The 14,772-nt window shown below is 36.0% G+C and overlaps 1 protein-coding gene and 1 pseudogene across 3 annotated transcripts in view; both read right to left on the minus strand.

Annotated features, from left to right (window-relative positions):
- Positions 1-14,772, minus strand: part of PHF8 (PHD finger protein 8) — a 112,719-nt gene that overhangs the window by 22,451 nt on the left and 75,496 nt on the right. The window lies entirely within an intron of this gene.
- LOC109434108 (etoposide-induced protein 2.4 homolog) lies at positions 10,735-12,619 on the minus strand (annotated as a pseudogene).

A 14,772-nucleotide genomic window follows, 5' to 3' on the forward strand; every position in this document is an offset into this window, starting at 1 on the left:
ATTCAAGATTGCAGTTCTGAAAAAACTCAACGAGATGCAAGAAAACACAGAAAGGCAGTTTAATGAACTCAGAAACACAATCAAAGAACAAAATGAACATATTACCAAAGAGACTGAAATTTTTTAAAAGAACCAAATAGAATTTCTGGAGATTAAGAACTCAATAAAATAAATGAAAAATGAAATAGCCAGCTTAGGTAGTAGAGTTGACCAGATGGAGGAAAGAATCAGGGACATCGAAGATAGAAATCTGAAAATGACACGGATGGAAGAAGAGAGAGACTTGAGACTTTAAAGAAAGAACTCTACAAGACATTTCTGATTGCATCAGAAAGGGCAATATAAGCAATGGGCATACCAGAAGGAGAAGAAAGGGAGAAGGGAACCGAGAGTATATTCAAATAGTTGACGAGAACTTCCCACACTTGTGGAAAGAACTGGATCCTCGAATCCAGGAAGCAAACAGAATACCTAATTACCTCAACACCAACAGGCCTTCTTCAAGGCACATTGTATTGAAGCTGTGAAAAATGAACGACAAAGAAAGAATGCTCAAGGCAGCCAGGGAAAAGAAGATGGTAATCAACATTAAGGAAAGCCCATTAGATTATCATGAGATTTTTCAGCAGAAACTCTACAAAAGAGGAAGGAGTGAAATCAAATATTCAAACTATTGAAAGAGAAATAATGAGCCAAGAATAATATATCCAGGAAAGATATCCTTGAGATATGAAGGAGGAATAAAGACCTTTCCAGAAATACAGAAGCTGAGGGAATTTTCTAACACATGACATGCACTACAATAAATGCTGAAGGAGGCTATTCGACCTGAAACAAAAAAGCAAAAGAATACAAAACCATGAGTAGCATTACGAACAGACAGAAGCACGAAATGGCAACACCTACACTAAATAGGACTCTATACACTTAAAACATAACATACAGAGTAAAGATGGGGGAAAAAAAACACTTAAAAACAGAGGAAAAAGACAACTTGCTACTGCAGCGCAGAAATCAACTCACAGCATAAATAGGGATCATTTCTGACAACAAAAACATAAAAGGGGAGAGTGTAAAGGTCTGAACCGGCACAAGGGAATGGAGAAAGGAAGCATGCTGAAGAAAATGGAATACTCTAAATACGAAACTGTCTTTTACATAAACTTAATGGTAACCACTCAAAAAAAATCCAGTACTAAAATATATAACATAATAAAGAATAGAGGGAAACATCATAGAATACCACCACATTGGAATAACAGACAGCAACACAAAGGCAAAGAAACAAGGGAGACACCATCGTACCAGAAAACCAGAGATAAAATGATAGGAAATTCTCATGCATCAATAATCACGCAACATGTAAATGGACTGAATTCACCAATAAAAAGGCACAGAGCAGCAGACTGGATCAAAAACCGAAACTCAACCACATGCTGCCTCCAAGAGACACATCTCAGCTATAAGAACAAATACAGATTCAAACTGAAAGGGTGGAACTTGACCCTCCAAACAAATAGTATCCAGAAAAAGAGGTGTCTCATACTGATATCAGATGAAACAGACATCAGGATAAAAAAGGTAACGAGACAAAGATGGACATTTCATAATGGTAAAGGGGACTACACAACAAGAAGAAATAAGTCATCAATATTTATGCCCCCAATCAGGGAGCACCGAAATATACCAAGCAACTACTAACAGAACTAAAGGGAGAAATTGACCAAACACAATTACAGTAGGAGACCTAAATACATCATTGACAGCTACGGATAGATCATCCAAACAGAAAATAAATAATGAAATAGCAACCCTAAATGACACATTAGATGAAATGGACATAATTGACATTTACAGAGCACTTCATCCTAGAACATCAGACTATACTTTTTTTTCCTCGTGTACATGGAACATTCTCAAGGATAGACCATATATTGGGACATAAAATCAGCCTCAGCAAATTTAAGAAGACTGAAATCATACCAAGCATATTCTCTGATCACAAGGCTTTGAAATTGGATATCAACTGCAAAAAGAAAGCAGGAAAAACCACAAATATGTGGAGATTAAACAACATACTTTTAAAGAACGACTGGGTCAAAGAAGAAATAAGAGGAGAGATCAAAAGATACATAGAAACAAATGACAATGAAAATACATCCTACCAAAATTTCTTGATTACAGTTAAAGCAGTTTTAAGAGGGAAATTTATCTCATTACAGGCCTATTCTCAAGAAAACAGAAAAATCCTAGATAAACAGCCTCATGTTACACCTTAAAGAACTAGAAAAAGAAGAACAAATGAAATCCAAAACCAGCAGAAGGAAGGAAATAATAAAAATCAGAGTAGAACTAAATGAAATAGAGAACAAAAAGACAATAGAAAAAAAATCAATGCAACAAGGAGGTGATTCTTTGAAAAGTTAATAGAATTGGCAAACCCTTGGCTAGACTAAGACAAAAACAAGAGAAAAGACGCAAATAAGTAAAATCAGAAATGAAAGAGGGGAAGTTATCACAAACACCACAGAAATACAAAGCATCATCCAAGAATCCTAAGAAGAATTATATGCCACCAAATTCAATAACCTAGAAGAAATGGGCACGGTCTTAGAAACATACAGCCTTCTTAGGCTGAATCATGAAGAACTGGAAAACCTAAATAGACCAATCTCCAGTAAGGCAATTGAATCAGTCATCCAAAACCTTCCCAAAAGCAAAACTCCGGGACCAGATGGCTTCACTAGTGAATTCTACCAAACCTTCAAAGAGGATCTAATGCCAATCCTACTCAAACTGTTCCAAAAAATGGAAGAAGAGACAGTACTCCCTAACTCATTTTATGAGGCCAACATTACCCTGATACCAAAACCTGGTAAGTATAACTCAAAAAAGAAAACTACAAACCAATATCTCTAATAAATAGTGACAAAAATCCTAAACAAAATTCTAGCAAATCAAATGCAACAATGCAATAAAAAGGTTATTCATCACGACCAAGTGGGGTTCATCCCAGGGGCACACGGATGGTTCAAAATATGCAAATCCATCAATGTGATACACTACATAAACAAAATAAAGGACAAAAATCATATGATTATATCAATACATGCAGAAAAAGCATTTGACAAGATACAACATCCATTTATGATTAAAACACTTAATAAAATGGGTATAGAGGGAAAACACCTTAACATAATAAAGGCCATATATGACAAACCCTCAGCTAATATCATAATTAATGGTGAAAAACTGAAGCCCTTTGCTCTAAGTTCAGGAACACGACAGGGCTGTCCCCTATCACCTCTGCTTTTCAACATAGTATTGGAAGTCCTAGCCAGAGCAATCAGGCAAGAGAAAGAAATAAAAGGCATCCAAATTGGCAATGAAGAAGTGAAATTGTCACTTTTGACCGATGACATGATGCTATATATAGAAAACCCTAAAGACCACCAAAAAGCTATTAGAAACAATAAGCGAATACAGTAAAATGCTGGCTACAAAATCAACGCACAAAAGTCCATTGCATTCCTACATACTAACAATGAAATCTCAGAAAAAGAAATTTAAAACAAATTCCTTTTCCAATTGCAGCAAAAAGAATAAAATACCTAGGAATAAACTTAACCAAGGATGTGAAAAACCTATATACTGAAAACTATAAGACATTTTTAAAGAAATTGAAGAAGACACAAAGAAATGGAAAGACATTCCGTGCTCATGGATTGGAAGAATCAACATAGTTAAAATGGCCATATTACCCAAAGCAATATACAGATTTAATGCAATCCCCATCAAAATCCCAATGGCATTTTTTAAAGAAATAGAACAAAAAATCATCAGATTTGTATGGAACCACAAAAGACCCTGAATAGCCAAAGCAATCCTAAGAAAAAAGAACAATGCTGGAGGTATCACACTCCCTGACTTCAGCTTGTACTACAGGGCAACAATAATCAAAACAGCATGGTATTGGCAGAAAAACAGACACATAGACCAATGGAATAGAATTGAGAACCCAGAAATAAACCCTCATAAATATGGACAGATAATTTTAAACATATAAGCCAAAAACATACAATGGGGAAAAGACAGTCTCTTCAATAAATGGTGCTGGGAGAATTGGAAAGCCACGTGCAAAGAATGAAACTAGACTGGTATCTGTCACCGTGTACCAAAATTAACTCAAAATGGATCAAAGACCTAAACATAAGACCTGAAACAATAAAATGCACAGAATAAAGCATAGGTACTAAATGTATGGACCTTGGGTTCAAAGAGCATTTTATGAATTTGACCCCAAAGGTAAGGGAAGTAAAAGCTAAAATAAATGACTGGGACTAGATCAAATTAAAGAGCTTCTGCACAGCAAAAGAAACCATCAACAAAATAAAGAGGCAACCAACCAAATGGGAGAAGATTTTTTGCAAACAATGCCTCCGATAAGGGGCTAATATCCAAAATATATAATGAACTCATACAACTCAACAACAACAAAAAAACAAACAATCCAATTAAAAAATGGGCAGAGGACCTGAAGAGACATTTCTCCAAAGAGGACATACAAATGGCCAATAGACATATGAAAAAATGCTCAACATCACTAATCATCAGAGAAATGCAAATAAAAACCACAATGAGATATCACCTCACCCCAGTTAGAATGGCTATCATCAACAAGACAAATAGTAACAAGTGTTGGAGAGGCTGTGGAGAAAAAGGAACCCTCATACACTGTTGGTGGGAATGCAGATTGGTGCAGCTGCTATGGAAGGCAGTGTGGAGGTTCCTTAAAAAATTAAGAACAAAATTACCGTATAACCTAGCAACCCTTCTCCTGGGTATCTACCAAAAAAAAATCTGAAAACATTTATCCATAAAGATATATGTGCTCCAGTGTTCATTGCAGCTTTATTTATGCTCACCAAGACAAGGAAACTACCAAAGTGTCCTTCGATAGGTGAATGGATAAAGAAGTTGTGGTATATGTACACAATGGAATACTATTCTGCCATAAGAAAAGATGAAACAGTACCATTTGCGACAACATGGATGGTTCTTGAGAGTATACTGAGTGAAATAAGTCAGAAGAAAATGTCGAGAACCATATGATTTCACGGATACCGTGTTTCCCCAAAAGTAAGACCTAGCCAAACAATCAGCTCTAATGCGTCTTTTGGAACAGATATTAATATGAGACTGGGTTTACGTTATATTATATAAGACCTGGTCTTATATTATAGTAAAACAAGACCGGGTCTTATATTAATTTTTGCTCCAAAAGACGCACTAGAGCTGATTGTCTGGCTAGGTCTTATTTTCGGGGAAACACAGTATGTGGGATATAAAAACTGTAAACAACAAAACAACAAGACAAACAAATGAAATGAAAACTCATAGACAGACAATAGTTTAGTGGCTACCAGAGGATAAGGGGGAGGGGGTGGGAGATGAGGGTAAGGGGGATCAAATATATGGTGATGGAAAGAGAACTGACTCTGGGTGGTGAATACACAATGTGATATATAGATGATGTAATACAGAATTGTACACCTGAATTCTATGTAACTTTACTAACAGTTGTCACCCCAAGAAACTTTAATTATGAAAAAAAAGAAAAAGGGTGCTTAATTTAGTTATTTAAGGAAATCTCTGTCAGGAAATATCAAGTTATATACAGTATTTGCAAACAATTATTTGCAAAGTCACTAAATAAATAGGTAACTATAGTTCACAATAAAAAACAACAGCAAACGCTAGGAAGGAAGGAAAATATGACTTCTAGAGATACCTCATTATACTATTCAAAATGTCCCGAGTTCAACAAAAAATTATGAGGCATGAAAAGAAACAGAAAAGTCTTATTTACAGGAAAAAAAGAAACTGATAAAACTGTAAGGCAGACACTGATTGAACTTTTTATACAAAGACTATAAGTCAGCTGTCTTAAATATGATCAAAGGAAACCATATCTTAACAGAAAATTGAACATCAACTTTCTATCAAGAAACAGAAAATATAAAAAGGAACTAAAAAGAAATTTTGAGATGGAAAAGTATAATAGCTTGAATAAAAAATTCACTAGAGGGGTTCAAAGTAGATTTTGAGCAGGCAGAAGAATCAATGAAGGGAAGAAAGTTCAACTGAAATTATCCAGTCTGTCTGGGTGGTGAACACACAATGGGATTTACAGATGAGGTAATACAGAACTGTGCACCTGAAATCTATGCAACTTTACTAACAATTGTCACCCCAAGAAACTTTAATTTAAAAAAAAGAAAGAAGTTATCCAGTCTGATGAACAGAAAGAATTTTAAAAAAATGAACAAAGACAAAGGGACCTGGTAGGACACTATCAAGCCTATCAACATATTCATATGGGAGTTCCAGATGGGGAGGAGAGAGAGAGAGGCAGAAAGACTATATATGAAGATATAATGGTCAAAAAATTTCCAAATTATATGAAATACATAAAAATATACATCCAAGAACATCAACAAATTCCAAGTAGGATAAAGTCAGAGATCCACACTGAGACACATTATATTCAAACTGTGAATCTACAGGGACAAAGAGAGAATGTTGAAAGCAGAAAGATAGAAGCAACTTGCCATCTACAAAGGATCCACAATAAGATTAAAGATGGATGGAGAACTGACACAATGTGATATATAGATGACGTATTACAGAATTGTACCCTTGAAACCTATGTAACTTTACCAACCATTGTCACCCCAATAAACTTTCATTAAAAAAAAAAGATTAACAACAGTTTATCAGAAACAAAGGAGGCCACAAGGTAGTGGGGTGCTACATTTAAAGAGCTGAAGGAAAAATACTTTAACAAACAATAATATAGCTGGTAAAACCATCCTTTAAAAATGAAGGCAATTAAGACATTCTCAAATAAACAAAGGCTGGTAGAGTTCGTCATTAGTAAACCTGCCTTTTAAGAAATGCTTGTTATTACTTGTCTTGTTGATAACAGCCATTCTAACAGGTGTGAGGTGGTATCTCATTGTGGTTTTGATTTGCATTTCACTAATAGCTAGTGAAGTTGAGCATCTCTTCTTGTATCTGTTGGCCACTTATACAAGGTCAAACAATTACACTCACGAGCTTGTTGCAATGATGTTGCTAACCTTTTTTTTTATATCAAAGAAATTATTCATTATGAATTTGTACCAACTGGACAAATAGTTAACCAAGTTTCCTATTTGGAAGTGCTGCAAAGGCTGCATGAAAAAGTTAAGACGACCTGAACTTTTCACCAACAATTCATGGCTCTTGCATCACGACAATGCACCAGCTCACACGGCACTGTCTGTGAGGGAGCTTTTAGCCAGTAAACAAATAACTGTATTGCAACACCCTCCCTACTCACCTGATCTGGCCCCCAGTGACTTCTTTCTTTACCCGAAGATAAAGGAAATATTGAAAGGAAGACATTTTGATGACATTCAGGACACCAAGGGTAATAGGACGACAGCTCTGATGGCCACTCTAGAAAAAGAGTTCCAAAATTGCTTTGACGGGTGGACTAGGCGCTAGCGTCGGTGCATAGCTTCCTAAGGGGAGTACTTTGAAGGTGACTGTAGTGATATTCAGCAATGAGGTATGTAGCACTTTTTCTAGGATGAGTTCACGAACTTAATTAACCGACTTCACATGTCTTATTGGCAGGAGTGTCTGTTCAGGTCCTCTGCCCATTTTTAAGTTGGATTGTTTGTTTTTTTGTTGTTGAGTTATGTGAATCCTTTATATATTTTGGATATTAGCCCCTTATCGGAAGTATTGTTTGCAAATATCTTTTCCAATTTTGTTTGTTGCCTCTGTTTTGTTGATGGTTTCTTTTGCTGCGCAGGTTTTTAGTTTGACATAGTCCCATTAATTTATTTTTGCTTTTACTTCCCTTGACTTTGAGGTCAAATTCCTCTCTAAGACCAAGGTCCATAAATTTATTATCTACATGTTTTCTTCTACGCATTTTATTGTTTCAGGTCTTATATTTAAGTCTTTGATCCATTTTGAGTTAACTTTTATATATGGTGACAAATATTAATCTAGTTTCATTCTTTTGCATGTGGCTTTCCAGTTTTTCCCAGCACCATTTATTGAAGAGCTTTCTTTTCTCCATTGTATGTTTTTGGCTCCTTTGTCGAAAATTATTTGCCAATATATATTTGGGTTTATTTCTGGGTTCTCAATTCTGTTCCACTGGTCTGTATGTCTGTTTTACTGCCAGTACCATGCTGTTTTGATTATTGTCACTTTGTAGTATAGTGTGATACCTCTGACCTTGTTCTTTTTTCTCAGGATAGCTTTAGGTATTTGGGGTCTTTTATGGTTCCATACAAATCTGATGATTTTTTTGTTCCATTTGTTTAAAAAATGCCATTGGGATTTTGATAGGGATTGCATAAAATCTGTGTATTGCTTTGGGTAATAACAATTCCTGGAGAAATTATGGAGAAAGAGGAACCCTCATACACTGCTGGTGTGTATGCAAATTGACATAGCCACTATGAAAACAATATGGAGACTCCTCAATAAATTAAGAATAGAGATACCATTTGACCCAGCAATCCCTCTTCTACGAAAACTTGAAAACATTTTTTACAAAGATATATGTATCCCTATGTTCATTGCAGCATTACTCAGAGTGGTCAAGACATGGAAACAACTGAAGTGTTCTTTGATAAATGATTAGATAAAGAAGATGTGGGACGTATATACAATGGAATATTACTCGGCCATAAGAAAAGATGAAATACTGCCATTTGCAACAACATGGATGGATCTTGAGAATATCACCCTAAGTGAAATAAGTCAGATGGAAAAAGTCGAGAACCATATGGTTTCACTCATAAGTAGGATATAAAACTGAAAGCAACAAATGAAAAAGAGAAATAAAGAGACAAAATTCATAGACACAGACAATAGTGCAGGGGTTACCAGAGGGAAAGTGGGGAGGGGTAGGTAGAAAAAGGTAAAGGGTATCAAGTATACCGTCACAGGAGATTTGACTTTGGGTGGTGAAAACACAATGCTATATACAGATGATGTATTATAGAATTATACATTTGAAACCTATATAATTTTATTGATCAATGTCACCCCCAATAAATCTAATTTAAAAAAATGCTAAAGAGAGTCCAGGCTGAAATGAAAGGACATTAGAGAATAACTTAAAGCTGTATGAAAAATAAAAAACACCAGTAAAAGTAGCTACAGAGGTAATTATAAAAGCCAGTATTGTTGTATTTGCAGTTTCTAACTCCTTTTCGTTTCCTATATGATTTAAAATTCCAATGCATAAAACAATAACTATAAATCTATGTCAATAGGAACTCTCAGAGATCAACATATAAAAATCACTGTGTTTCTATACACTAGCAATGAACAATCTCTAAAGTAAATTAAGAAAACAATTCCACTTACAATGGCATCAAAAAGAATGAAGTAGGTCGGAATAAAATTAACCAAGGAAGTGTAAGACTCGTATACTGAAAACTATAAAACATTGCTGAATGAAATCAAAGAAGACCTAAATAAATGGAAAAAAATGCCATGTTCATAAATTGGATGTCTTAATATTGTTAAGATGGCAATACTATCCAAAGTATTCTACAGATTCGATGCAATTCCTATCAATATACAAATGGCCATTTTTGCATAAACAGAAAAATTGATTCCAAAATTCAAATGGAATTGCAAGAGACCCCAAATAGCCAAAACAATCTTGAAAAAGACAGAGTTGGAGGATTCACACTTCCCAATTTAAAAACTTACTACAAAGCTACAGTAATCCACACAATGTAGTACCGACATAAGGATAAATATATAGAGCAATGGAATAGAACTGAGTGTCCAGAAATAAACCCATACATCTATAGTCAACTGATTTTTGACAGGAATGCCATGACCACTGAATGGGGGAAAGGAGAGTCTCTATAAGAATTGGTGTTATATAAGAAGAAAAAGAACTCAATTGATAAATTACAATGAAATACTAAAACTTAATCAAATAATCCAAATGAAGGCAGGGAATGAGAAACAGAGGAACAACAGGCAGAGATACCCAAGAAACAAAAGAAAAAACAAAATGGTAAGCCTTCATTTGAACATATCATTAATTACATTAAATGTAAATGGTCTAAAACACCAATTAAAAGATAAAGATTATCAATAAGGAATTTTTTTAAAACCAAAAGACTCAACTAAATGCTGTCTACAAAATACTCACTTTAAATGTAATCATACAGGTAGGTGAAAAATAAAAGGTATATTAAAAGATATACCATACCAATGCTAATTAAAGCTGGATTTGGCTATATTATCAGACAAGGTAACTTCTGACCAAGAAAAATTACCAGGGACAAAAAGTGATGTAACATAATCACAAGAGAGTACAATCAACAAGAAGACATAATCTTTGTTTTTCCAGATTTAATGGGTTTAATAAGTTTTCCCCTTCAGATCCTATTTGCAGCACCCAATATTCTTTAGAAACACCAGACAGAATCAACAGTGGCCGACAGTAAACGTCAGACCTCCAGAGTTTAAAAGTTCAGGTTCTCTGAGTATTCTCTGTTGCAGTGGCAGTTATCCAAAATTGGTACCTCCCTGTAGTTGGGGAACTTTAAATATAACAGTGGAAAAAGCTTTTTTTTCCCCTCCTTCAAGGGGAAGAAAAATGACTCCTGAAAACCCAGCAGATCTGGCTGTGAAGTATTTCCTCCTGTTCCATCTCTTTCAGGCTTGTTTTCTGCAGTGGAGCAAGAGACCAAAATCTAACCTGAGTTAAGAGAAACAAAACAGTGATGGCTGTAAAAGGAGTGACCAGAAGCAACTGAGATACTCCTTTACCTCCCACATCCAATATATGAAAACAGAAAAACAACAAAAAACAATAGGTCCACAAAATACAACAGCTCGAATTGCAAAATCCATTCATCTAAGGGTGGTGGAAGGCAGGAAGGGGAGGTAGGAGGGTAAAGTGCACAGGGAGAAAAAGTATTCAAATCAGTTCAGACACAGGGGCTGGTAAATGCTAGAAAAGAGCTGCAGAAAGACATGTGCTCCTTTCAGACTCACGGGTGTTAAAAATCCACACATTAGTGTCAGGGAGATTGTGCCTTATGTTCACCAGAGACAAAATGGTCAGTTACTCAGAGAGAAGGGACTATGCAGAGGACCGTTGGCAGCATGGGTCCTGCCTTCCCTGGTGGGAGAGGTGACAACAAAAGAGCTGTTCAGCTTCCTTCCAATCCCATTCATCCCCTCTGGGTGGCAGGTGATTCAGTGGCCTGCAGCAGCCTTCAGTTTCGCATGAGACAGGTTCAGTGAAGGGAACTTCTCTGTAGAGGTTGAGCTACTCAGGGCGGACTGCAGGTAGACAGTCTTGTGGAAGACTCTGTTGCTTAAGAAGACCACAAGGAGAAGAGGAGCAACTGGAAAAGGGATGCTTTGCCAGGGGTCTTTGCCTCATTGGCGCTGATAATGAATAAAGAAAAGAGGATAGAGAGGAGGCAGCCACTGATAATGTATAAGGACTGCATTGCTGTGAGGAGAGCCAAAGGCAAACCGAATCCGAAGTAGTAAGGCCAATTCCTCTCTGACAACCATTGGTGCATTTCAATTCCTTTATTAAACCAACGGTGTTCAAAGCAGTATAGTGAGTAGAGAAGGGACATATGCAGGAGACTCACCAGTGGACCAACAAGATGGATGGGAAAGAGATTCACAAACATCCCCGGACGAGGAAGAGCCTGCAGAAGAAGGCTGAAGAACATGTCAGCAATGATTTTGCTGACACTAGGCAATGGGTGAGGCTTCCTCCCTGATACCTCGAATGCCAGATCAGCAATATCTTGAAACCAAATGTCATTCACAACTTTGCTAAGCACAAACAGGGAGAGCACCCAAAAAGCACTGAAAACTGATGTGAGGAAGAATTCTAGCCACAACCAAACCTCTCCATGTTGTGACAGATCACCAATAATTTAGGCAGTTACTGACTGAAGCACAGGAATAAACAATCCATAAAACAAGAGGAGACCGAACCAGAATACTCCACCATTCCAAGCACAGCACTGGAATGCTCTACTAACAATACCTGGCTCACTCTCTTGCTTCCTCTCTATCCTCTGGGCTGTCCTCTGCACTAGGACACTACTTGCCCTTCTTCGATGCTGCTCTCTCTTTTGCTGAATTCGAGCATCTAGTTTTGAGATGGTACGAATTCCCCAGATGAAATCTTTGATTCTCCTGGCAAGGTCAAGGAGAAAAGCTTTGACACTATCAGCCACCTCTTCATCACTCAAACTACCAATTAAGGTAGAGAGGTTTCTAGGATAAGAAACTTCTGTTAATACTCCCACCACGCAGCTCTGCTGCCTGGCGCTGACCCAGCCTGGCCCCTCACCCACCACAAAGCTGGCTGCCACCTGGGTGCTCCCAGGGCCCAGGCCAATGCACACACACTGGGCATGACCTAGGCATGAGGGGTGGTGGGAAGTCTGCAGACACAGAGCCCAGCTGCCCAGGGTGGAGGGTATGGGGCCAAGCTCAAAACAACAATCTTAAATGTGGATGCACCTAACAGCAAAGCTTCCATCTATATGAAGCAAAAACTTATGGAATTTAAAGGGGAAATAGACAAATCCCTAATCATGCTTGGAGAGTGCAACACACCTTTCAGTAACTGATAAAACAAGTAGACACAAAATCAGCAAGGTTACAGAATGTCACCATCAATCAACTTGATATAATTGAAATTTATAGAACACACATTCTTCCCAAGTTCACAGTGCAAAATTTTCAAGACAGACTTAACCTTGAGTAATAAAACAAATCTTAACAAATTTTAAATGAAATGAAATCCCGGTTCTTTGAACAGATTAATTAAAATGATAAAATGCCAGCAAGAATGACAAAGGGAAAAAAAAGACACAAATTACTAATTTCAAGAATGAAAACGAAGATATCACTAAAGACCTCATAGACATTAAAGGGATAATAGGGGAATACTAAGATAACTCTGGGCCCATAAATTCCACAAGTTAGCTGAAATGGACCAGTTCCTTCAATTACATAAACTATCAAAATTCACTCAAGATGAAATACATAACCTGAATAATCCTATATCTACTAAAAAAAATCCACAGGGAAACCTGAAAAAGAAATCTCTAGACCCAGGTGATTTTGCTCACAAATCCTACTAAACATTTAAACACACACACACTATAATTCTACATAATCTCTTCCAGAAAACAGGAGAGAAAGGAACAGTTTCCAATGCATTCTTTGAGGCCAGCATTACGCTGATACTAAAATAAAAGACAAGAGTACAGGAAAATTACAGAACAGTATCTCTCATGAACATAGACACAAAAATCCTAAGTGAAACACTACTAGTAAATTAAGTCCTGTAACATAAAAAGAATAATACACCATAATCCAATAAAGTCTATCCTGTGATTTCAAGTCTGGTTTGATATTTGAAAATCAATCAATGTAATCTACCATATTAACAGTCTATAGAAAAAAACATATGACCATATTCATTGATGGAACAAAAACACTGGACAGAGTGCAACACTCATTCATAAAAAAAAAAAAAAAAAACTCTCAGCAAAATAAGAAGTGAACTTCCTTAAGTAAAACTGCCATTATCTGCAGCTGACATGATACTATATAGAAAGAATACCAAAGATTCCACCAAAAAACTATCAGAACTGATTAATGAATTAAGTAGTAGGATACAAAATATTCAGAAATCAATTGCATTTCTATACACCAATAATGAACTATCAGAAAGAGAAATTAAGAAAACAATCCCATTTACAATTGCATCAAAAAAAAAAAAAATACCTTGGAATAAATGTAACCAAAGGGGACAAAGACTTCTATTGGAAAATTATAAGGAATTGAAGGAAAAAATTGAAGACCATAAAGTAAATAGAAGCATATAGACAGCTCATGGTAATACAATGAATTAACATTGTTAAAATGTCCATACTACCCAAAGCAATCTATAGATTCAACGTAATCCCTCTTAAAATACCAATGCCATTTTTCACAGAACTAGCACAAATAATCCTAAAACTTATGTGGAACCACAAAAGACCCCAATAGCCACAGCAATCTTGAGAAAGAAGAACAAAGTTGGAGGTATCACAATACCTGATATCAAAATATACTACAAGGCTATAACAATCAAAACAGCATGGTACTGACATAAAAACAGACACAGATCTATGGAACAGAATAGAGAGCCCAGAAATAAACCCACACCTATTTGGTCATGCAATCTACCGTGTTTCCTCAAAAATAAGACCTAGCTGGACAATCAGCTCTAATGCGTGTTTGGAGCAAAAATTAATGTAAGACCTGGTCTTATTTTACTATAATATAAGCTTGGGTCTTATAATATAAACATAATATAATAAATATAATATAATATAATATAATATAATATAATATAATATAATATAATGTAATGTAATGTAATGTAATACCAGTTCTCATGTAATATAATGTAAGACTGGGTCTTATATTAATTTTTGTTCCAAAAGACACATTAAAGCTGATTGTCTGGCTAGGTCTTATTTTCGGGGGAAAACAGTATGACAAAGGAGGCAAGAATATACAATGGAGTAAAGATGGTCTATTCAATAAATGGTGCTGGGAAAACTGCACAGATACATGCAAAAAATGAAACTGGACCTTCTTACTCCATATTCAAGAATAAACTCAAAATGGATTAAA

This window comes from Rhinolophus sinicus, chromosome X, assembly GCF_036562045.2.
Source record: "Rhinolophus sinicus isolate RSC01 chromosome X, ASM3656204v1, whole genome shotgun sequence".
Lineage (NCBI taxonomy): Eukaryota > Metazoa > Chordata > Mammalia > Chiroptera > Rhinolophidae > Rhinolophus > Rhinolophus sinicus.